The sequence below is a fragment of the Larus michahellis genome, chromosome 2 (genome assembly GCF_964199755.1).
Source record: "Larus michahellis chromosome 2, bLarMic1.1, whole genome shotgun sequence".
In the NCBI taxonomy this organism is placed as follows: Eukaryota; Metazoa; Chordata; class Aves; order Charadriiformes; family Laridae; genus Larus; species Larus michahellis.
In genome coordinates, this window is record NC_133897.1 from 133,342,985 (window position 1) to 133,367,227 (window position 24,243).

Genomic DNA, 24,243 nt, shown 5'->3' on the forward strand with positions numbered 1-24,243 from the left:
AAGAGAAACCCAAACCCGGCACACTTGAAATCGTTTTGCGTCTTCCTCTATCGAAAAGCAAATTGTGCAGTCGGTGGAGAAGAGGAATACGTGCGCCCTCTCTACTTCTTGCACCAAAACTAATTAACAAACACATTTTTAGGCAGTGCCTTCGTTGGGGCACACACACTGGTCATAAACATGTCATATGAGACTAAACTGAATATTAAGCATGCTTAACACTGAATATCTGGCATGCTAGAATTACTCTTTTTCCCCTAGAGTACTTTAAATTTCTTGCCTGTAATTTTAGTTCTGCTGCAACACTCTTCTCTCAGCAACATCCTATGGTTCAACCCCTCCCAGCACCCAACTACCCCGCAAATACAAGAAAGCATGAACAACAAATGATTAGCCTTACAACCTCCAGTGTGAGTGCTTCCCTTTTTCTTTCTTTTCTGGTTTTTTTTTTAAGTAATTTCATTTATCTTGCTTTAACTCAGTACCCTGACAAACATCTTAAGCACTTTTTAAATATGCTGCCCCGTGGGGAAACCTACCTAAGCTTCAGCTTCAGAGTTCCCATCCCTCCTGACAAAGAGTGCCAAGCCCTGGGTGGGTTTGCACCTCGCTGTTCAGAAGGTTTCCTACTTGTAAAAAAGCAAAGTATATACGCAACCACGCTGTTCTGTCCTACCTTCACTGAAATATTTCACAGACTGAAACCTTTCCTCTTCTGCACTGGCACACTGGTCCCCTCTTACCTTGGCACACAGCATAAAGTCGTCAGATTTATTGCCCCCCGCCCCAGGTCCGTCCATCCCTGAGACCACTGGGCAACGCAGGAGGGCATGGACCAGCGTAGCCTTTCACCTGACATTTCAGCGTATGGGTTCGCAAACTGTTTTTAAGAAAGCTGTGGAGGAAGCATCTTAAAGTACTTATCAAGCCCGCAAAACAACTTTTGCAGCTTTGTACCTCCTCTTTTCCAATCTGAATTGGGAAACAGAATTACCTCCTTTTCTCCTTCTACTTCCATCTTTCCCACTACACCAGATGATTCTCCTTGATCATAAACTTACGGTTTCTGCAGAAACTGAAAAGGTTAGTGTTAGAGGCTGGGGTTGTACTTATAGGAAAATAAGGTGGAAATTGTGAGGAAACAGTGGCTATCCATCTTTGGCACACACCATCTTTGCCAGTGTTGCCCTGTCACCTTTTCTGTTTACTCCTCTCCCTGGGGACAGCCTGACTGAGGGAAGTGTCCCTGCCCAAGGCTCTGGGGGATCCCGGCTCCAAGGCTACCATCGCAGCTGAGGCCCGACCTTTCTGTGGCAGAGGAGCTGGAAACGGAACAGGAATGGGGTTCTTTCTGCAGCAGCATGAATCCTTTTTTCTACCCTTCCCTTTTCCACACTTTAGAGATAATCCAAATACAGGAGGAAACGATCTGGTTCTGTAAGGAGACTATATAATACACTATATTCAGAAGAAAAACACAAAAACATATACACTAAGTTGAGTAAATTTTTTTGCCAGTTCTTTCTAAGTATGTCCTTCCATCTCCAAGAGCCACACTATATAGGGTAAGCAAAATGAACGTTATTCAGAGCTACGTAAAACTCTAAGCCAAATAGAATAAAAACTGCTTTGTGATCTTAACTTTCTTTTATTAAAACAAATTGCCACTTGCATTTTCCGTATTAACTCCTTCACTGAAGGAAGGTGCATCAAGCATACTGGTTAAATTGGAAAATGATACAAATGTGGGAAAAACTGTGCAGATTACAGAGAGCATCTCTGATATTCAAGAAAATATATTAATAGACAAGCACCAGAAGGAAAATGAGCTTTCACAAGAACACACACACAAAATACTTTACTTGTGAAGTACAAATATAAGCAAAACATAAAAAATGGGAGCATACAGTCAAATACCATAGCTAGAACCGTACCACTGATATTTACAGGAATCGTAAGATGAGAAATTCAAAGACAACACAATGTGGTGAGCACAAACACAATAAACATAGCATCAAGGAAGGAATTATGTATAAAGAAAAAGGAGGTAACAGAAAAGGGTCATTGTAGCAATAAAATATGAATTGAAGACCAGAAGGAGGGAAAGTATACAGACGTTGATAAAAAGACTGCTTAGTGAAAAACGGAGTACAGATAAAGTGAACGGAAGAGAGGGAACATACCACTGCAGTGCACAGACTGATTCTAGACAAAAAGGGAAAAAAGAAATGAGTGAAAAAATATTCCTGTTAGAAAGTAGGTCTGAATATAAATAAGGAAACACACGACTGCAAAGGAGGAATGGCTTTTTGGTTTTATCAGGCAGTGAATACCTGCTTCCAATGGAAACGACAGAATTGTTGCTTCCTTTTAAATAGAGTTTCACAGGAATCATATACATAATTTGGAGATGAGGAGGTGACCTTTAGAACTAATTCTGGCACTACAGATATTTTCATATTGGCATAGGACAAACATCTTACACAGCAGAAGAGGTTCATCTAAGTTTTCTCCCAGAATCTATTCCATTAATACATCATTTTGTTTGCCCAGCCACAGGTGGCTTTGCAGTAGACACAGAGAAGGTGTACTTTCACTAAAACATTTACAATTAATGTTTTAACACAGTCAAATAACTGAAATTGATGAACAGAAAACTGCTTTCATTGCATGCATTTCACAGTTCTCTTGAGTTTGTATTTTCTTTTTCTTCCTTTATTTTCTCTTAAGAAAGAGTGAATTGGGCAGAGACGAGGACATGCCATGACACACTCTGGCGTTGTTTGCCCTCCTATCATAGCCCCACCTCACGCAAGGACTGGTAAAGCAATCCCAAAACAGCTTTTCAGTCTTTTTAGCCCCAAACCATAATTTTTTAGTCCTTTCTCTCACCCTCTATCCCATATTCAGGAGTATGCAATTCCACCTTCATAATCCCTTCAATCCTCTCAGTTTGGAGTACCCAAAAGGGGTACCATAATTGCCAGCTATAGAGAAGGCCCTTGTTTACCCTGCAGAATAGTAAGGCACTTCAAATGTGTTTGAAAGATTACAAAGCTGAGTCGTCAGGCTTTATTCCAGGCAAGAGGCCACTGACTTTTAGGAAAACTGACCAGGCAGCACTAAGTACCACTTGTGAGAAAGACTGGAAAGGCAGAGCTCGCACCGGCACAGAGAACAAGCAGCAGAAACTACTAGGACTGATTTCCAGGAAGCGCAATAAGCATATCACCGCTCAGGTCAGGCACAGACAGCGCAATAATTTTTCATGTTGTTACATTTTAATAAATGTAGAAGCAAGCATACAGATTTCACATATTACGTCAATTTCTTAAATTCCTCTACCTGAACACTAACAAAAACGTTAGGGTTTTCAAGTCAGAACTGAAAGCCTGTTGACTTACATGTCAATGATACCAACATTTTACCAGTTCAGGAACTCCTAATCCACCGCTACTTGAGAACTAAATAGATTTTTCTTTTTCCTTTTACCAGCTGAGGAAAAATAAATAGGATACTGTAAGTAAATGTAGTTTTTCTGACCTTTGCATCTCCTCTTGAGGGACACAAGAATCGTATCAAATGTACTTCCAGTGGAATTCGGAGCACTTGGCATTTCTCAGTCAGTCTCTGTATTAGCAGCACATATAACTACAGTGCTAAGTACCTTGCAACTTCTGTCCATATGGGGGCAATGAAAAGACACTCCCTTCTCTCTCAGCTTCTCAGATATTACTGTTGACTTCTCTTCATAGTATGAAAATCTTCATGCTTCTTGAACACAGCTTACCAAGGCTCTCATAGCTTCATAAGCACGCACCCAGCCACTCAAAGTATTCTGTGTGCAAGTTTCTGCAATATCTAACTGCAGAATTCAATACTGCGGTGTGTGCTATATATAGCAATAAAGTTCTGTATGGGCATGTCCATTGACAATTGTGCTCTTTTTTTTTTTTTTAGTACAAATTTGATGACTACAGTTAACTGAGATTTTTAAGTAATGGTTGGTTAGGATTTGTTTATTTTCTTTTTTAAAAAAAATAAAATCATAGAATCATCTGGATTGGAAGGGACCTTTAAGATCATCAAGTGCAACCATCAACATAACACTGCCAAAACCATCACTAAACCACGTCCACCCATCTTTTAAATACCTCCAGGGGTGGTGACTCAACCACTTGGGTGACTACCCTGGGCAGCCTGTTCCAATGTTTGATAGCCCTTTCGGTGAAGGAATTTTTCCTAATATCCAGTCTGAACCTCCCCTGGCATAACTTGAGCCTGTTTCCTCTTGTCCTATCGCCTGTTACTTGGGAGAAGAGACCAACCCCCACCTCGCTACAACCTCCTTTCAGGTAGCTATAGAGAGCGATAAAGTCTCCCCTCTACCTCCTTTTTTCCAGGCTAAACAAACCCAGCTCCCCCATCAGCTCCTCATAAGACTTATTCTCTAGACCCCTCACATTGCCCTTCTCTCAACACGCTCCAGCACTTCAGTGTCTTTCTTGTAGCGAGGGGCTCAAAACTGAACACAGTACTCGAGGTGAGGCCTCACCAGTGCCCAGTACAGAGGCACAATCACTTCCCTAGTCCTGCTAACCACACTATTCCTGATACAGGCCAGGATGCTGTTGGCCTCCTTGGCCACCTGGGCACACTGCTGGCTCATATTCAGCTGGCACCAGCACCCCCATGTCCTTTTCCCTTGGGCCGCTTTCCAGCCACTCTTCCCCATGTCTGTGGTGTTGCATGGGGTTGTTGTGAGCCAAGTGCAGGACCCAGCACTTGGCCTTGTTGAATCTCATACCATTGGCCTTGGCCCATTCTATGAGATTCAACAAGGCCAAATCTCTACTGCTTCACTCCCTTACATTTAACTAAGAAGGAAAATGAGAGAAGAAAAAGGGGATCTTTCAGTGCGATCTGTAAATTGCCAGCTCCTGGCTCAGCTCTTTCTCCTCTTGCAAACTCAAAAAAGGGTCGGATCCCCTGCTCAAAGTCTCTGTCTCGGGGTGCTTGCCGGTGCTCTCTGTGGGTTATACACCACGAGGTGCTCTCTGGTGGAGATGGGCCTCAACCCACAGAGAGACAAGTTCAAGACAGCCGGTTGCTTTCATCCGCACTGACAGCACGAGAGGAACCCAGCACAGGAAGTTGAGCAAGCAGAGAAAACCAGAACCAGAATGGAAATACTACAGCATAGAAATAAATGTTGTATTAACACAATACATTACAAAAATGTAATAACATCTAGTGCTACCACCGTTTTTAACAGAATGTAGCTAAATTTTGAGGAGTCCAGGATTATTTTTTTTTTAAAGAAATGACTTGTAGCTCTACAGAACGTGCCTTTCAGTGAATATGTTCTTAAAATCAGCTCAAACTCTTTATTTCACCTCATCCCAGAACAGAAATACTCATACGGGAAAAGACTTTTGATAATAAAAGGTTCCTGAAACCTGCAGACCAACAGCTAGCAAGATTCAATGGCTGAGATTTAAATTAGATGAAAGTTTAAATTAGACAGAAGTCAGACTAGAAAAGGTTTCTTATTAATATTGGAACAAAATCATGCCAGGATAAGATAGCTTTTCTTTCATGTAGTCTCAGATAGAAACAAATATATTTCTAAATGACATCATATGACTCAATCAAGGTAGAGGATTAAGAAAGAAATCATTTGGTAAAATTTCATGGTCTCTGATAGCCAGGCACGGCAGCACAGTGTAACACTCCATCTGGCCATAACAGCAACGCTGTGTGAACTCAGCAAGATTTGATACATTGCCTGTGGTTTTCCTTGAAACGGAAAGTTGCTGTTGTGTTTAATGCAAGTGGGACCTCTACTTTTAGTTCAGGATACAGCAAATTACTCTACCATACCTGGTGATGAATACGAGGGTCTCCGCACCTAGACCTCTCTCTGAATAGAAAAGTTAACATTTCCCATTAAATCATAAAAGTCTCATGTCTCGTCTATGTTCAGTAGTCGTCTTCTAACTGCTAGTGGCTTGCAGACATTGCCCTGCATTTGAAAAGCCAGTTCCCGTAAGCAGCGAGGAGGAAACACACACACAAGATTGCATCTCGCAGACCCTGAAATTCTAGGCTTTCACATCCTTCCAAGAGATCTCCCTGAAGAAGGGAGACACTACAGATTACAACTAGCTTCATGTGGGAGAAACCGGAACGCAAGGACAGTTGCTCTTTACGACTTTGAGAATAAATAATTAGGTAATTTAATGCTGCATCATCCACTCTAGCCAAATCTTACAAACACATCAAACAGCACTAAGTCAGTGTAAATGCTGAACAGTAAACAGTGATGAACAGTAAACACTGAGACTGACCTCTTGCCTTAACCATTAGGAAATTAGTGGACAGGAAAGCAGGGTCACGGCCCAAATTGTGGTATTATTAAACATCCAGAATATCAGTGGAAGATACAACGTAGAGAAGTGAAACTAAAGAAAGTTAGCTTTTCTATTAAGAGTTTTAAAGTGTTCTGGTGATAATTTCTATCGGCATCGGGCAGAATAATGAAAAAAAACCACCCCTGTTTAACTGAGCCCAAGCACAAATGCTCCTGCAAACTTGTAGTTTGTAGTAGGGCTGTCAGAGATAACACCACCCGATGAGAAAACCAAGAGCCAGAGACTGCAGCCTACCAAGTAAAACAAAAGTGAAAGGAAAAGTAGCAGCAGCTGGAATTCATTGGATTTACAATAAAATAATTAAATACTCAGATCTGAAATAAAAACCGACTTTAGGACAATTGGTCTGTGCTCCTTTTTATAATGAGGGTGATGCAACAAAATTGAGATTTAACTGAAGTATTGTGAAAACTCAAGAACTTTCAATTTTTCTTGGTAAGGGTAAAAGATAAAAAAACCCACTTTGTGTTAACACAACAGCCAACACTGGATTTAAGGAAAATTTAAAACAATGACAGTTATGTGTTCAAGAGAAACCAGACTTGTTCGCTTCTCGTCCGACAAATGTGCAGGTTTGCTACCAGTGCCAGTAATAACAAATGGCAGCTCTAAAACATGGAAGACAATACTCATTTCTTCTAAATAAAGAGCGAGCAAAATTTAGGTATGCATGTAATTATTTGCAGTAGAAATGAGATGTAAAATTCTAACAGAGACCTAGTTCTGAGCAGAAAAGCTACACTTTCAAATAACCCCCAGTGTGGTTAGCATCGAATATTTAAGTCTATGATAAGAGAGGAAACATGTCAGGACTTGGGTTTACTGCTAACTCTTAGAGAAAACTCAACAAACAATTACAAACCAGAAATCTATTTTTCAGCTTCAGTTTGTTCTAGGTTTTCCCTAAAATTAACTGCGAAGTAGGTGTATATGTATGACTGATGGGAATGGCTCGGACACAGCACACAGCTCAATCGTTTAAAGCCAAAATATTTAGAACATATGGCAAATCCTGTCCCATCCTGAGAACTCCACACACACACATATTGATGTTATATTGTACATCAATACGAAAAGTTAAAGTCAGATGCAACCGTTGAAAATAGATGGCAGATGCATTACAACTGGTACCAACTGCAAATAGCAGGGCTGACAGATCTTCCCTCAATGTAAAATTAGCTGCCCCTACCATGTTTACACATTTTAGATTTTCCACAAATGCAATCTCAAAAACGTTACCTTACTCTACTCTAACAAAAATATCAACAATACGGACGGCGTGTTTCATTTTCTCACAGACTGGGCTTGAGCACGTTGTACTGAAGCACAAGATGATAAAAGGTCAGTTAAATGGGGAGAAAAGTCAAGTTTGGAAGAATACATGGCTATTTAATTGCTTTGCTTTTGGCAAAGAGACTCCCGTCTTTATCTTTCAAACACATGGTTGTCATGACTCTCTCATCTTGAAACTGCTGTACTTCACAGTTCACAGGACTATTTTTTTAAAACCCGTAGCAAATCACCCTTAATATGAGATCTATGAGTTATTCAGATTTTTACAAATTGCCTGTCCCAAGGTTCTTAAGAATACACATCTTCTAAGCTTCAAGTTAATAATGTAATAATAAATAACATTGTACAAGCCATTTACCTTGAGTGAAGAGGGTATCCTGAGAAGAGGTTAGCCAAGTGCCTGAAATTAACTGTCCTTTCTCCTGTGCAATTCTTTCCCAAAACTACAGAGAAAGTAGGCAGGGCATGCAACACATCAAGACGAAAAGGCTTCACAGAGAACATTCTGCGGGCAGTTTTAACAGCGGTATGGCAAAAGAAGACAGAGATGATCTGTGAAATAATCTGGACGTAAAGTCATATATGGCTTTCAAAAGTCAGAAATTCAACCACAAGCCAGCAGACAAACAAAGCAATCGTGAGAGAGGACTGACGCGCTCTGTGCTTCCAAACTACGCCTCCACCTGAGAAGCAGGATGCCCCATGGGGCCACCTTCAACACCAAGTGTAGGGCCAACTACTGTGGTCCAAGGGCAATCCAGCCAGCCTTAAGCAACATTTCAAGACCATCTTGTGGCTTTGTTCTATGACATGCATTTTTATCAACTGATTGACAGATGATGCTGTGGTGCTAATTTTGACTGATAAGGCCATGTAGGGTCCTGGACACTGGAAGGTTGATTTTCTCTTTATTGCATATGAGGGAGTTGAGGGTTTGGGATGCTGTTGTTTTGGAACATCTACACAGACACTGATAGCCACTCAGACTTTGGAAATTGCTTCAAACTTAGCTCAGCAGAGCCATGGTTCAGGGACAGTCATTTATTCTCCCAGAAAACAGCCTAACAGGTAGATACAATATAATTTAACTAAGGCCACTAATGAATATTAAAAGGTGTTCTGCTCTCAAACTGGAGTGATTCTCTTGATAAGCATGTTTGACACTGCATGTGTTTGCTGATGTTGCTTTTGAAAGAAAGTTAAGGTATTAGGGGGCAGCTGAAGGATTTTTTTTTTCTTGAAAGGCCTTTGGAAAAAAAAACCCAAACTTTTTCATTTTTTAATCTCACACGGGAATATGTGATGAACGTCCAGAAATGCAAGCCCTTACAGATCAGTAGGCAAAAATATCCAAAGTAATTTTAAAAAAACATGGAAAGAAGCCAATAAAGAATGGCAAATCTATGTCCCTATTAGCCAAGAGAGATGCATTTTCTTAAATTATCTGCTGTCTGGAGAGGAGACTTTGTATTTAACACAATTCTGAATGCTAGCTGTACATACTATATATAGGCATATACTAGTTGGCACTGAGGAGGAACATAGGCGAGAATACTTTTTGAGAGGAGCAACAAGGGAGAGCCCCCAGTGGGAGTAATGGGTGATGTGTTGGGAATTCAGGAACGGGCTCAACTAAAATGCCTCAATTTTAGAAAACCAGGGAATATGAGATTACAGCTCCTGGCAGCAATGTTGTTCTTCTCTACTAAAGCAGAGTTTAAAAAAAAAAAAACAAACCAAAAACCAAACCAAAACTTCTGTGGTGGCAATATTATCTTATGAGTTTAAACATTTCATAATACGAAGGGAAAAAAACAGCAGAGGGAATATTGAGCCAGGTATACCCCTACATAACACTGACGCCAACAATGTATTTGCAATGGAGATTACTGAGAAGTATAAGGAGAAAGAAGAGGAAGTGATAAAGTACCCATTCAGGTTTTACATACTCTAAGAAGCCTCCATGACACAGGATCCCTGCAATCTTTAATATATCACACTCACTTAATATCTATGCTATATGTAAATCTATATAGATTAATTACCTTTATTAATATATAGCCTGCAGTACCTCAGCCACTCTCAGAGTCAGAGCGGTGGGCAGATAAGAAAAATCAGACTAGCAAAGTCCTATAGCTGTGAAGAAGGCTAGATGAAAGTATCAAATAAATACAAAGAACAAGCAAAACAATGCCTAAAGCATAATGGAAGAGAACCAAGATGGAGGGCAACATGAAGGGAAATATTTCCAAGCAGATGGCTCCTTTTAACCAGACGATTTATTATGGCCTAAAAGTACAGGCTTCTGAATCAACTGTATTAAGACACGCAGAAGTAGTTTTCCTTCGAAAAATTTTCTCAAAAATCTTTTTCTGGGGCATAGCACTGCTTCCCTTCTCCATCACAATTTTCTTTCTAGTAACATCTCCCTAATCTTTCCAACTGGACACAACTTCAGGTGTAAAACTGCACCTCATCCAATAGGGCAGCAGAGAACCAGAGTTATCCAGCAGTCTGCTATCCCCAGGGGAGTTTTAAAATCTGTGCAAGAACTCTCTTGCCTCTATTGTCAGTATTAGAAAGTCTGGGCCTAACCCAAATAGTTAAAGGCTCTTTTAGATTTAACTGGATACAATTCTGACCTAATATTTGGACTTGGATTAAAGGCCAAGCGCTTTCGGTTTATGCTAATATCATGAATCTCAGTGCTAGATCATTTAAGTGTGCTCTTCTGAAGACCATTTCTTAAACTCTTTCAGAGGCCAAAACTGATATAGAGAAATCCAGTTATTAAAGTAGCATATCTCAGCAGGAACCTGTATACCAATTCTTCAAAATCTGTTCTAGTTGGCTACTGATTTCCAAGTACAGTTGAAGATGTTAACATTGAAGTGTAAACCCCTAACTGTCTTGCAACATGCCTATTCTTGCTTTCCATATGTTTTATATCTATATCTACATATATATATATAGCTTATCTTGAATAACACATACTTAAATTATTAAAATAAATAATATAAATAGTAGGCAGAGAACACAACTTTTTTCTCCTTCTATACTTTCATGACAAGTAGGGCCTAAAACGAACCCTAGAAAAAATATTAGAAGAAAAACCATTTTATTTCAGAGCATACTGCTGGCATTTCAAATACTAGGAAATGGATAATGGCTAATGAGTATTAGTAATCACCTGGAAGTCAAGTGATCTGTTACCCTGTAGTACCTCTACAAAAATTTTGATGTCATGAAATTCTGATTTCCTTACTTTAAAACCCAGTCTTCCCCCCACCTCTGACTATTCTTTCTAATCTTCTCATATTGATTTTTTATTTTTAAAATGCATATTATTTTGAAAACTGCCTTTACACTTGTCAGCAGAAGCTGGATATTAACACTAGAAACCTATTCCTTGGACATACCAAAGTTTCAATATTATCGCATACTCATAAAGATTATATTAGATTTCATACGATGAATACTTCTTCTCTAAGTAGAGCTCTGAAGGTATGACTTCTATTCTCAGGGGAAAAAGGAACAGACAGGATTTCTATAACCCTACAGTCTGCATGCTGTGCATGTCATGTAGCAATAAATAATTCATATTTTGACCTTATGGGATACCTTTTACTCATGGATTTCAAAAAGCTTTTGCAAAGGTGGATATATGTTTTATTATCTGCAGTTTATAGATCTCAGGATGAACAGAGAAATAAAATGACCTATTCAAGGTCAGTCAGTAAGTCAGGTGTATTTAAGTGGGTAATACCAGGCACGCTGCCTTTTTACCCAGGTTGCAACTTACAACGACACTATGAAAACAGCCAGATACCGCCTTGAGCAATACCCGTGAGAAAGCACGATGGATGTTAGCTCTTTTAACAAATACAGAAGTCTAAACGTATTCATGGCGAAAAAGTTGAAAAAAAAAATACTAACTCTAGGAATGTGGTACTGGGACACTACGGAAATGCACTAGAACCCCCTTGTGCGAACACTCTGGGAAGGGGCATTGGCTCCACAGGCAGAGCTGTCTGGATCTGCTGAAGAGGGATCAACACAGCTTTCTCTTGGAGACCATATCAGACACCAGCTTGAACGTGAAGAAATCAGTAGGAGTTGTAGTACCCTATGAATACAGTATAGTATATAATGTACTATATGCATTGTACAGAGAGGTACTTCAACAGATTATTTTCTGATACTGATTTTTTGATACCTTGTGAACAGTCCAACCAGAAAATGATTCATTTTAGAAAGACCTATTCTACTTGCAGCAACTTTACCAGAAGAAAATACACTACAAGGACTTAAATTATGTAAACCAGAACTGAGGCACTTTAAAAATTCGACTCTTTCATGTTTTCAGGAGCTAAAAAGTGGTGGTTTTCCTGGTGTTCATACTTCACTTTAACTTTCAAAAAATACTTTAAAAAACAAAAAAGTGCAAAAAGCTTCATATAGAAAACTGTCTACTTGCAAGCCCAAATTGATACATAACTATGAGAATATTTAGGAGAATGTACCACTGTGGGGAGACAGTTTATGTGTTAGTTAACACCACAGCAATAATGCTTTGGATTAAAGACTTAATCTTGCAATTCTCTGAACTGTCTTACCTAACGTTAAGTCCAAGGCTCCATTCATGTCCTTAACTGTAACGATTATGTGTAAATGCTTTCTTGGAGTAAGGTCAGAATGTTCTTTACTTTTAAGGATGGAATCCTTATGTTGTCTCAGATCGCTGAGGACTTAGAAGCATATACCATGCCTAAATTATCTGTTCAGCTGCCCTCTGAAGTGCAGCAGTAGTAGGACCCAAGGTCCCTATGTGTTAGCCAAGAAAGATAACAAAGAAATAAGCCTTGGGTTGTTTCTTTGTTTTGCTTGTGTTTGTTTCTTTTTCTTTTTCCCCAAAGAAAGAACATACAACAATCGGCCGCAGAGGGTGCTTACTCTTTTCAAATAACATGATGTTTAAACAAACCAAAGATTTATATTTTACGAGGGGGGGGGAGGGGGGTGGAAATTACCACCCCTGTTATCACCACTGGCATGTAACAATTGGTAGTAAAACACTATTTCATAAAAGGTCAGCACTTCAAAGCTAGATTTAACTAATGCCACCACTGGAATGCTTCCTTTACAGAAAACATGTTTTTAAAAAGAAAAAAAATAAATCACAAACCACACACAGTCCTTATTCTGCGTGTGCTAAAATGAGGTAAACCAAAACCTGGCTATTGACAAACCAAAGTATCATTGCAAAAAAAACCCAACTATTTTTTGTCTATGCAATCAGAATGAAATGGAGTTAAAAGACGTACAGCATGCACTAAGAAAAGACAGATTTGCCAGAATTTTCCTGGGATTAATTAAAGGGGAATCACTTTAAATCCCTCTCTTCTTCCCAAGCCTGTCCAAGCTGAATTTACTTTATTTAGGTAACAAATGCAAAGTAGAGAGGGAGGCAATGTGCTATTTTCCAATCAAATCATCCACAGCAAGGCAATCTGGTTTAGGGAATAGAATTTTTTAAGCTTTCAAAATATGAAATAATTCAGAAGACCATATGAAACATAGTCTTTTGTAGAAATGGCATTCTTCAGACAGTAAAACAAAGTGTGCATATGTGTCACCAAAAAATTCTGGCACGGGGTTTACAAGAAGCCGTCAAAAGCCTTGACACTTATGCCCGACTGCAAAAATATTTTAATGGAGACATAAATAATGCTTCTTGGTGGAGTTCAGTCTCCGATTCCCCTACAGCTGACGTGTAAACAGGAATATCTGCATCGAGGTCTGATGTCCTCGATGTGCTCACCGATGGATGAACAGAAACCCCCGTGTGAAGGTGATTACCACACACAGCACATGTTTCACCACAGTTTGCCCCATACCTTCTCCGTATTTAAGCTCCTTACCTTTTTTTCTTTACTACTTTCACCACCTATGCTTAAGCAGAAATTATTATAAGCTTATTAGCTGTAAGTGTTCACGTCTACAAACATGGGAAGGGCTGGTGCTTGGTGCCAATCAGCTTTCGCTAATCTGCACCCTACCAGTGCTCGGGATTGACTGTCAGGAGGTCAAAATTGTCCCCCGAGCCAACAAGGGACACAAAAATCACGTTCCTGTCTCCCTGTCCTCTGACAAAGGCCAATATCAATCTAATTCCCATGTCTATGGAAAACGAACGTGTCTAGTTACTTTATTTTATTTTTTTTCATTTTCAAGATATCTGGTATGTCACATACGTCATGCAAAGCCAGAGATCTCCACAGCTTAGGCGGGGAGTCGTTTGAAGAGAAAATCTGCCTCAGAATATCACACACCTTGGGAGTGGGGATCTTCTAGAAGTCCTAACTCATTTGCAAATTGAGAGCACCAAATTCTACACTGTCTTGTAATATTTCACCTTTATTTCGGTGCTTTATTAAATAAATAAATAAATGAAAGTCTAAATTTGCACCTTGTCTGCTATTCCAGTAGCAAAATAAATGTATCAGAAAAAACAGTTCTTTTCACCAGATCTATATGAGCAAATTACTACTTTTATTCTCCAGTTACACAGCCAGCACTTAGCTTTATGAGCAGCATGCAAATAACTATGTGTTATACTATATCCTATAGCTATACTCTATGTATTAATTTATTTGTAACAATTATACAATGGTTTAACAACAGGTTAAAAACATCTCAACATCCAGAATATTCCTGTGACTATAATTCACTCGTAGCAACGTGAATATTACTGGTATAGTGGTGATGGTGCCCTTTTGCCACACTAATTTCAAAGCTGAGTTGGGCCAGGTAAGTGTGGACACAGGTGAGTAATGCTTTGATACGGGACAACAGGGAAAGATTCCCCCAGGTTTGGAAAGTTGTCTTCTGAGAGCAGAAAAAGCCCGTCATGCTTTACTTGTATCCGTACGCGAGATGCAGTCTAAGAAATGATAGCTTTTGTCAGTTACTCTCTCAGAGCACATACAAAGGAAAACTAAATTAGATATTTAGATAACACCGAAAGGAAGCTAAGCTTACACGTATTGCACACAGGCGTTTCACCTACTTACCAAAGGGTAGATAAGAACTTTTTGTGCAACTCATAATGGAAACCTTCGTACTTAGCTTTGAGTGATACCAGAAGAGTCAGTTTAACTATTTTATTTCCAGTGGCGATTAGAAACTATGAGTGCCTCTGTTATACGGTGGCAAGAAATAATGATCAGAATTTAAAAGAAGAAAATGCAGGCATGTGTCACTGGTAGTATACAGTACATACATAGAGTAAATACTATATATAGAGTACAGAGCCTATTAAAATTTTAATATATCCCTCAGTTTGTTCGATGTGTTAACATGTTTTACGTTTTATAGACACATATAGCGTATTTATTAAGTAGAAGTAATTGTTGGAGATATTTCAGTTACTGGAATACAAAACTAGTTAGTCTATTATTTACAAAATAGCTGTGAAAAGTGCACATCCTTCAATTAGATTTCTATTTTAATCACTGAAACTACGGAAATAATCCCATAATATTTCAATAATGTTTCAGTAATAACATTGCAGTAATAACATTTCAATACTTTTTTTGTACTTCAAAAACAACATGAAAGAACGTAACTAGATAAAATCACTTCCTTTCTCAAGTACGAAAACCATCTCTTTAATTCATTTTCCTTTCTACTCCATAGATTAAGAACATTTTTTCTCTACTGGTTTTTGCATCTCCCAAGCACAAGAAATCCAGAATACCTGTGCGAAGTTGGTACTTAGGAGGCAGCAAGCTGGCAAGTTATCAACACAACAGAGACAGCCACCTCACGTTGAAGAATTACGCTACTACCTGGAGATCAAGATTACTCAATTACGTTTTCACGAGGTCTGTCGGGTGACTCTGCCAAGCCACCACCTCTGGCGGAGGCCGGCTGCGAGCCCCGCAGCCCAGCCTGGGCAGGCAGCGCCGTGGCTCACGAGCCTCCTCGGAAGAGCTGGGGCTTCAACAGGTCCAGGCAAATTTCGAGTGCAGCTCAAACCCGGGTATCTGAAGGCTGCTCATCAGTAAGAGGGGAACGCATTTTCAAATGACTCAAAGGTTCGGTTTGGTGGTGGGGTGTTTTTTGGTGGGAGGAGGGGCTACAAAACTGTAAAAGGAATTAGTCTACGACAGTGCGTGCTGTTTGGCATTTGAGAAGAGTAGTTTTTGTTTCACTGCATTTAACAACCCAGAAAGTTCCAAAATCTTATGTGACCGGATCAAACTCATGTGGTAGCAGTCACTGAGCCGTTTAAGTGCCTTAAAGCTTTCAGCAGCAGCTCTCTGCTGCAGGTACAGGCATGGCTAAAATGAATACAATTTGTCTCCAAAAAGAAATGGAATTAAACCCAGCAGTCTATGCACAGTGCAAGCTTCAGCATGATTTAAAAAGAGAAAAAAAACAACCACCACCCACCCTTTATTTTATCAGTATTTGAAAACTCTCCCTTCCTCCAAAAAGCATTTCTCAGTATCTTATTTAGCTTATTACCATATGCTTGCAATTTCTACTCTCCGTAGAAGCCATTCTGGAAAACTGAAGGAAAATTTTTGTGAACCACAGATATAATAAAATAACCCCCTCCATCAAATGGTCTAAAAGCTTGGATTGCTTCTGCTCCACCTCCCCACATCTGGCACACGCATCAGATTACAGGCCAGAAGGCAAGGCGAAGAGACGGAAAGGGAGATAGTGGCTGGATCACAACTAGAAGGAAGCATGCCTTCTATAATTCAGACTTTTTTTCCCAAATGCCTATACGTCAAAGCGTGATAAATAAAACCAAACATGGGCGAAATCCACACACGTGCATGAATGGATGCACAGACTTTCCCCCTTGCTTCAATCAGTTCCTTGAAGGGCAGTGAATTACATGAAATATGCTTTGATGACTGCAGAACTACCACTCTATGCCAAAAGTGTAACTGGGCTTCTGATTTTGTTAACTGACAAAGTTCACAAGAAAGTGGCAATCATTCATCTCGAATTCACAAGACTCTTTCACTTGTTCGAATTTATGAAGTATTTCATAGTTATGAACAAAACTGAAAGCCAATGAACTGTCTAAATACCACAGTAGTGTCAAATAAACAGTTTATCAATTGGTCCTTCTGCTGTTTAAACTTTGCAAACTTAAAAACTCAACCAGAAGGACCTACAGAAAGATCTAAGGAGCTGGTTTGGGAGCATTGTTTCCCAGACCTCTCTCTGAAGCCACATTCTCCTCATCCCTTCAACCCCACATCAGCAGCACAACAGCATAAAACCTTCCCCGAGTCTTTCAAGCTTAGCAATAAATCCGCTGCAGTCTGAATTATCAAAATTATTCAGACCGTTCAAATGATTTTTTTGTTCCAAATGGACTTGGCACGCTGGTCAGGAACTTGTCAAGTCAAACACAAGCAACAAAAGTGGAATTCTTCTTGCTAAGCTAATTGATGGTCCTACAAAAACGAAACACGCAACTGCATATTCAAAACTTTCAAAGACGCACTGTATTACAGTTACGGAGCGCTTTCCCCTCTGTGCCTGCTGTAATATGATCGTAATTGCTATGAAAGGGCGAGAGACCGACTATATGTTAAATCCTGCCATCTGTAGGTGCTTTACACAGTTCCATTTGCTGCTGCCGGGTCAAAAGTTTACCCTATTTTCGCTTGTTCATAACCAATCACACAAGTCTCTGCTATGTGTAATCTTTGACCCACTCTCAAAGCAATTTTTGTATTATACAGTCATATGATTACACTGAAAAAACCCACACGTTTTATTAAGAATACGCTTCTTGTTGGTTAGCTTAATAATTATTATTATTTCCATATTCAGTAAGCGTACTGTACTGACCTTTTTCTTCCCAGTTAACTCCCTAGGAGCACAACCACAGTGCCATGAATTCTCCCCGCAAAATGCTCCAGCATTTCTGGCTTGCTGCAATCCAGAACCACATGCAAAACAGGGCTGCAAAGCATTCTTGCTACCTGTCGTTTTAAAAGTAGGGGGAAGCAACTGCTCTGTTTGTCCTAATAGGGAGATTAAATAGGGAAATTAATATTCACAGTGAAAACAAAAACAGTCTCTGAAAATCAGGTTTTTCATAGGAATATCTGTACCTATTTACCTTAAAAGTTAAATATGCAAAAAATATATTGCATGGAAACATTTATGCTATTGATATTATTATTATTATTATTATTATTATTATTATTATTACTACTACTACTACTACTACTAAGGAACAAGCAGTCCCATGAACAACAGAATTAATTAAGCCTCATCTCCCACAGATTTACACCTCCTGGTTGGTTGACTTTGGTGTCTAGAAAGGTGAAAGCTTTGAATGAAGCTTTTCCCACAGTTGGGACATTTGTTTAACGTCTCTTCTCCCATCACTAGGATTCCCAGGCAACTAAGAAGATTATTTCATGCTGTAACCTTTCCTTCTGTCAGGGCACCTTTAGGTGCTTCCAACTATACTCAGCTACTTATTTACACAGAACTTGTGGGATGTGAATTTTGAGACCTCCGCTGTGCCAAAAAAATGTGATCGAAATCAACAATAGGTTTAAAAGCTACTGAGGGGAGATGAAGGGACGTTTGTGCATGTACACAAGTGCCCGGTGTGACCTCACAAGCCTTGTTTCCATAGGAAATGAGGCTAAAAATACAGCAGAATATTTCAGCTTATTATAATTTCACGGAAAGCTATTTTAGATGGACCAAACCAAACAACTGACTATACTAACAGATCACCTACAAGTAGTATCTCAATATTTAAATCCATCTCATAGATTTTGCTAGACGGTTTTCAAAGGAAAACAGACACACAGGGCCCATTTATCTTCTAATAAGATATATAGATAAAGAAAGAAACACATTTCCATAGACATGTATTCATGTATTTTACTGTAATCTATGAATTGTTGTAGATTTGCAATCCTTTTTTTTTTTTTTTAATCTAGCATTTATGCAAGTGTGTTTTGTCTCCTAGGATATAAACACAGGTCAGCACTCACGTGAGTAGCTGCATTGCTCCATTTCACGTTTGACTCTTAGATGCTCAACCCTTCGTAAGCGTTAACAGGGAACAGAAGCAAGCCCATGCCACGGAGAAGTTAAGTAATATATACCAGAGAACAATCAAACAATTAACAGCATTAAACCATTTCTAAGCAGGTCATAAAATATGTTCACATACAAAATTCAAATAGTTATGAAATCCCAATCATTTACTGAAAGACAGAATAAAAACTACCCCAAATAAATAAATCAAAATATAGATTCTAAGGCCAAAACAGTCCATCCTCTCACCTTTTGTACAACAAAGACCATAGGATTTTATCAACAGCTCCTAAAGCAAGCCTGATATTCTGACATCTGCCAGCAAATTTCATTGCATTTATGCATTGGTGCCAACAATGTACACATTTCAGACCTGACCATGTGTCTGGACATACATATACTGTCAAAGCAGAAAAAACAAACTATGCACTTCTAAACCAGCATCTTGTGCTTGGAGACACTTCCATGGCTCTGTTCTACAAACACAGCTAGAAAAAAGTTCCATTCTCAATGAGCCGTCATTCGTGTCTAAAAGCTTTTAACAAGCTTCCAGACAAGGTAGACCTTTGATCTATATGCCTACCTAATACTTGAACAATTCTCCACGTGCCTGTAAAGATTCTGAATTTTTTCTCATTTGTGTGTCCTTTATTAACAACAGCCACAGAAGATTAATTTAAAAACCAGAAACAAACAGAAGTTTAAAGTGTCACAACCTTACTGAACCCTGCATTTTTTCTTGCTGTAGGAAAATGTAAGTACTCTATCTGAAATGGAAACCAGATTTGAAAGAACAAACAGCCACAAAAAGCTGGGTGAAGCTCTGAGACCACCTTTTAATTATTGTAGATAAGAACTGGACCCTTAAAGTATAAACATACATAAATCGTCTACATGAGAATATTGCTAGGTAGGAGTCCCACCAGAATAAAAATAAACAAGACGTGAATCCAAGCTGTTACACACTCTTTCATGATGCACAACTCTTTAAAATGCTGTCTTTCCAAGTCACACTTGGAAAGCCACTACTTCCGTAAACTCATCAGTCTCTATCAATGCGTTAGAAAAGAGAAAAAGCTACTGGTAATGTTGTATTTCTTCTAAACAAAAATAAACCAGAAATCAACATTTTAAAGCAATGAAACAAATTTATCCAACTGGAAAACATGTTGGCAGATGTTATTTTATATATAAATATACAATAATGAATTATAAAATAATTAATACCAGACATTAGCTATTACATACTACTTACAATTATACCAACATAGATTTTTAATTTATATTTTTTTAATTATCATATACATAAATATAAAAAAAAAACCCAAACGTGTGCACATATCCACACAGCATTCACACACCTGCTAACAAGATCGGTGTCACCTGTGACCCAGGCCAGAAACAAGTGAATAGTCTTTCATCCAGGGGAAAGCAAGATAGATGATATTTAGAGGAAACACGCTCCACTGAAATTAGCAGCAGCAGAATGGGCAAAGAACAGTGGGAAAAGACATATAAAAGAAGAAATAAAGAAAACAAGGCGACAGAACCGACTCTTAAGAACAGAAACGGGAAGGCTGAAGGTACCAAAAGGTATCTACATGTCTGAACACAGGGAAATTTTTCACCTTGGCAGAAAGGATTGATCAAGAGCAGAGCTCAACCAACTGCAAGAGATGACAAGACTGAAGGAGTGAAGCTGGGAATTCAGGAAACCTGACTCAAACCCCAAGGTGATCCAGCAGCATGGAAACACTATAAAGCCATTTGCTATTTTGTCTAAGTTTGTGCATCTCTCCTAATTTTTCTACGATGCAAAAGGCAATCTTCGTAAGTTTGCAACTGAGCATGAATTTCTACTATTCTTTATATTACTGGGGCAATTTGCAGACTTTAACACTGATCTTAGTGATTTGGTTAGCCGACTCCGGCAGGCCCCATTCCTGATGGGGAGAAACAATCTGTCCCCAGCAAACAGATCTTTCATGCCAGAGACAGAAACCTTACAGGAGTCTGATGAAGGTCAGGGGAATTTACAAGTACCTGGATTTCATGTAGGTCCACAGAGGGAACTGCAAAGCAGGAGAATTGCTTTCATTCATTTTTATTTAAGAACAACAATTCTGCCATACATATTAGAGGCCAGGCTAATTGGAATGACTCTGTACAACACTGCATATATTCCTCTATTTGACTGTATTTGAATCAAGTGATCCAGATTATTTGGATAAATACACATACACAAAAGTAACTTAAAGCTTCTTCTACCATCAGCTGAAAGAGAGAAATACAGTAATTCTAGATCTTAAAGCTGACACCCTCTTTGTACCTGATTTTTCTATTTCGTTTTCACTTCAACCATCTTCATTATTACAAGAGATTAATGGCTTCCTAAGTGTGAAAATTCTTAAAACAGTGAATCTGAAAAAATGTAAAAGCTAAAAAATATAAATCATATAAAAAACTAATTCTACATTTAGTATTTAACCTCATGATGCTCAAAACAACCAACCAAGTGTGGAGATAATTTTTAGAGGCATTTGTTTTGGACAACTGGCATAAATTAAAAAGGTATTCAATGCTCTCATGCAATGGGTATGTGTCCTATCTCAGGATAATAAAAACTTTATAGACTAATGCTGCATGTTGACATGTAATTTTTTTATTTTTTTTTTTATATATGTATACAGAGCTTTCCAGCTTCCCATGCTCTTTTCAGTTTTAGTAATGGTCTCAAATTAATTTCAAAATTCTCTTAAAAAGCAATATAAAACTATAATATCAAAATCCACTCAAAAATCAGTATTTGACTTCTCAAATGGCAATTAGAAGTTGGAATCTGAATTACTTCTATGCAAATAAGATACATTTTATATAGGACGGTAGCTTGTAATTGATAAAGGCACTTTTAATGAACTGTTTTAAAGGATGTGGTTTTCTATTAAAAGAGGCTGCTTATTCCAAGGGGTTTGCAATTATATTTCGGTGGTTGGATGCAGATCCTCCCGGCAGCTAATTCTCACAGACCTCACTTCCTAGTCCTCAGGGTAATCACCAGCCTGAGCAGCCTGCACACAGCACAAGTAGCTATCCTAGAAACTTTGTCAAGATGTCATCATGGAAATAAGACCAGACCAGGACAGAAGGGAGGCTCTTCTACCTGGCCCCTTCCACTCCACCTTCTTCCACTCCTCTGGAGGCAGCCCTCTAAACTGGATTGTGGCAAGCCTCCAATACTGTCCAGTTGCTGGGCAGCATTTGCTGCTGCAAAGCTGCTCTCCATCTCCTTTGGTAAAAAGCCGAGCAGATGGAAATTTCCTGTAGCCTGGTCTTGGCCCACGGACCACCGTTTGGACCATACTCCTCTACGAATAAGAGCAATCTATTCATTGCATCGAACTGACTGGCCCTACTGTCCTCTTTTACAACACAACCCCCTCCAATCCCTTAAGTCAGTGATAAAACACAGCGCAATGTGAGCACATTTCATCGCCTGTGCTTGGGCTAGGAACTAAGCCATGAAGGAAAATACGGCCATGTCACGCTAAGCAAAGAAACACATGAGTAACTCTGGCAAGCACCTAAGATAAGGCTCTTCCGAATGACTGAAGGTAATGTTATATTGATGTTATAATAAATTATTACCTATACGCGCAGACACAGAGTAAGCAGAAGCAGCAGTGGAAGCTGTGCAACCATCCTCTTCAGAGTGGCAGCTCTATGTTCTCTTAAAACATTGGAAGACAAGAATAGGAAGGAATCCTTTACACAATTAAAAATGTTATGAACCTTACTGTGTCCTGAAAGCTTCCAAATTTTATTTGGAATGAAAAAACCACCTCAATATATCTAACAACCATAGCTTTTCACAGGACGCAAAGGAGTTCTCACTTTCATTGGTCTTCCCTTGTCCCCCCTACTAAATTACAGCTAAAACCACGAGGGACCTCAAGGCAGAACTGTCCTGATTTCTGTTCCCTTAGCTGTGGGATGTATCTCAGTTTTTACATGGAGGCTGTTAAGACTGCTGTTGCTTTTAAAACTCCATTCAGAAAGATGAGTCAAGGTTCTGGTCATCGATGTAGCTCTTCTGGTTGTTCCAGTGACAAAACCAGCTTTTCCTGAAGAAGGGAAAACCTTTGGTAGCACAGGAGGAGATAGTCCCTTTAAGGACTATTACCTTCCTTGCAGAAGGTCAAAAGATGGTCACTGTGAATGTATGATATACTTCATAAGGTCCTGAGTAAGAATTCTCCACTGTTTATCTGATAGTTGAAGAGGAAAGCTAGGAAAGGGAAAACTGCCTAAAGGTTTCTTACAGGGATTTACAAAATGCAGTGCTACCTCTTCCCATGAAAAAAAGCCTCCCTCCAAGAATCTGTCACAAGAAGAAAAGGTCCATTCTTGATTCCCACATGCAGCAAGTGCTACAGCTTCAGTAACCAAGCAGAGCTTCCCTGGAGAACCTCTCCAGGGAGAGCTCCCTTTCCCTGGAAAGGCTCCTCACTGGATCTTCCCAGCAAGCAGAGTACGTGGGGAATATTCAGTAGGTATTTGCTGCTCAAGTGCCTGATATCAGCAGAGACAGCGAAGTGATGACAGGCCCCTTCTGGATGAAAGGTTAGGGCTCTCCTCAAGGGACCCAAGCAGCCTAAAATATATTTGAACCAACCTGATAGCGTACAGGGGCAGAAGAGGAACTCTTTCTTACCCTTTTGTACCCACGCTTTTCTGCCATATAGTGCATGAGCAGAGGCAAAGGCAGGATGGGTGAATTAACTCAGAAAAAAGCTGTCCAAAAAAGCTGAGCAATCAGTCCTCAAAAAATTAATGATAAAAGACTTTGAATAAAGCCAATTTGTAATGGAATGTAAGAAGGGAAGTCCCTCAAGAGAAAAGCTGTCTACCAGCTCTGCAGCAGGTTTTGCTGCCCCATGCAGTTTACCATGGCAAGTAGCCAACTTGGCAAGGCTCGCTCCTCTCCAAGGAGCCTGGCGGGGTGCCAGCCACACTCACGGGTCTCATTTCTGCTGCCAAGCTTGAGGGGCAACCGAAGATCCTGTTTTGTGAATCTGCAGACCCGGTTATGACCGAGAATATTTGTGTTTTAAAACGTTCCCAAGCAAGTCAAGTTCCTTCTATTTATACAGCGACTGAACAGGCGAAACAGAATACTTCACCCAGCTAGAGAAAATGAGCCACAGATTGTTAATTATATGGCTATTTGCACTTTGACTGGAAGAGGAAGTAAGCTGGTTATAACTACTTTGGGCTTTACTCCTGCAACTGCATTGAAACCACATTTATGACAGCTGAAACTATGCAATTTTATATAAATGTGGGCGCTTCCTGTTTTTGAAGCAAGTCCTCGGCTGCTCGCCCTTACCTCATGGTAATGTTGCTGGAACCAGAATGC

General features: G+C 39.4%; 1 protein-coding gene across 3 annotated transcripts in view; it reads right to left on the bottom strand.

Moving 5' to 3' along the window:
• The window catches only part of NCOA2 (nuclear receptor coactivator 2), a 194,462-nt gene that overhangs the window by 93,686 nt on the left and 76,533 nt on the right, over positions 1-24,243 (bottom strand). The window lies entirely within an intron of this gene.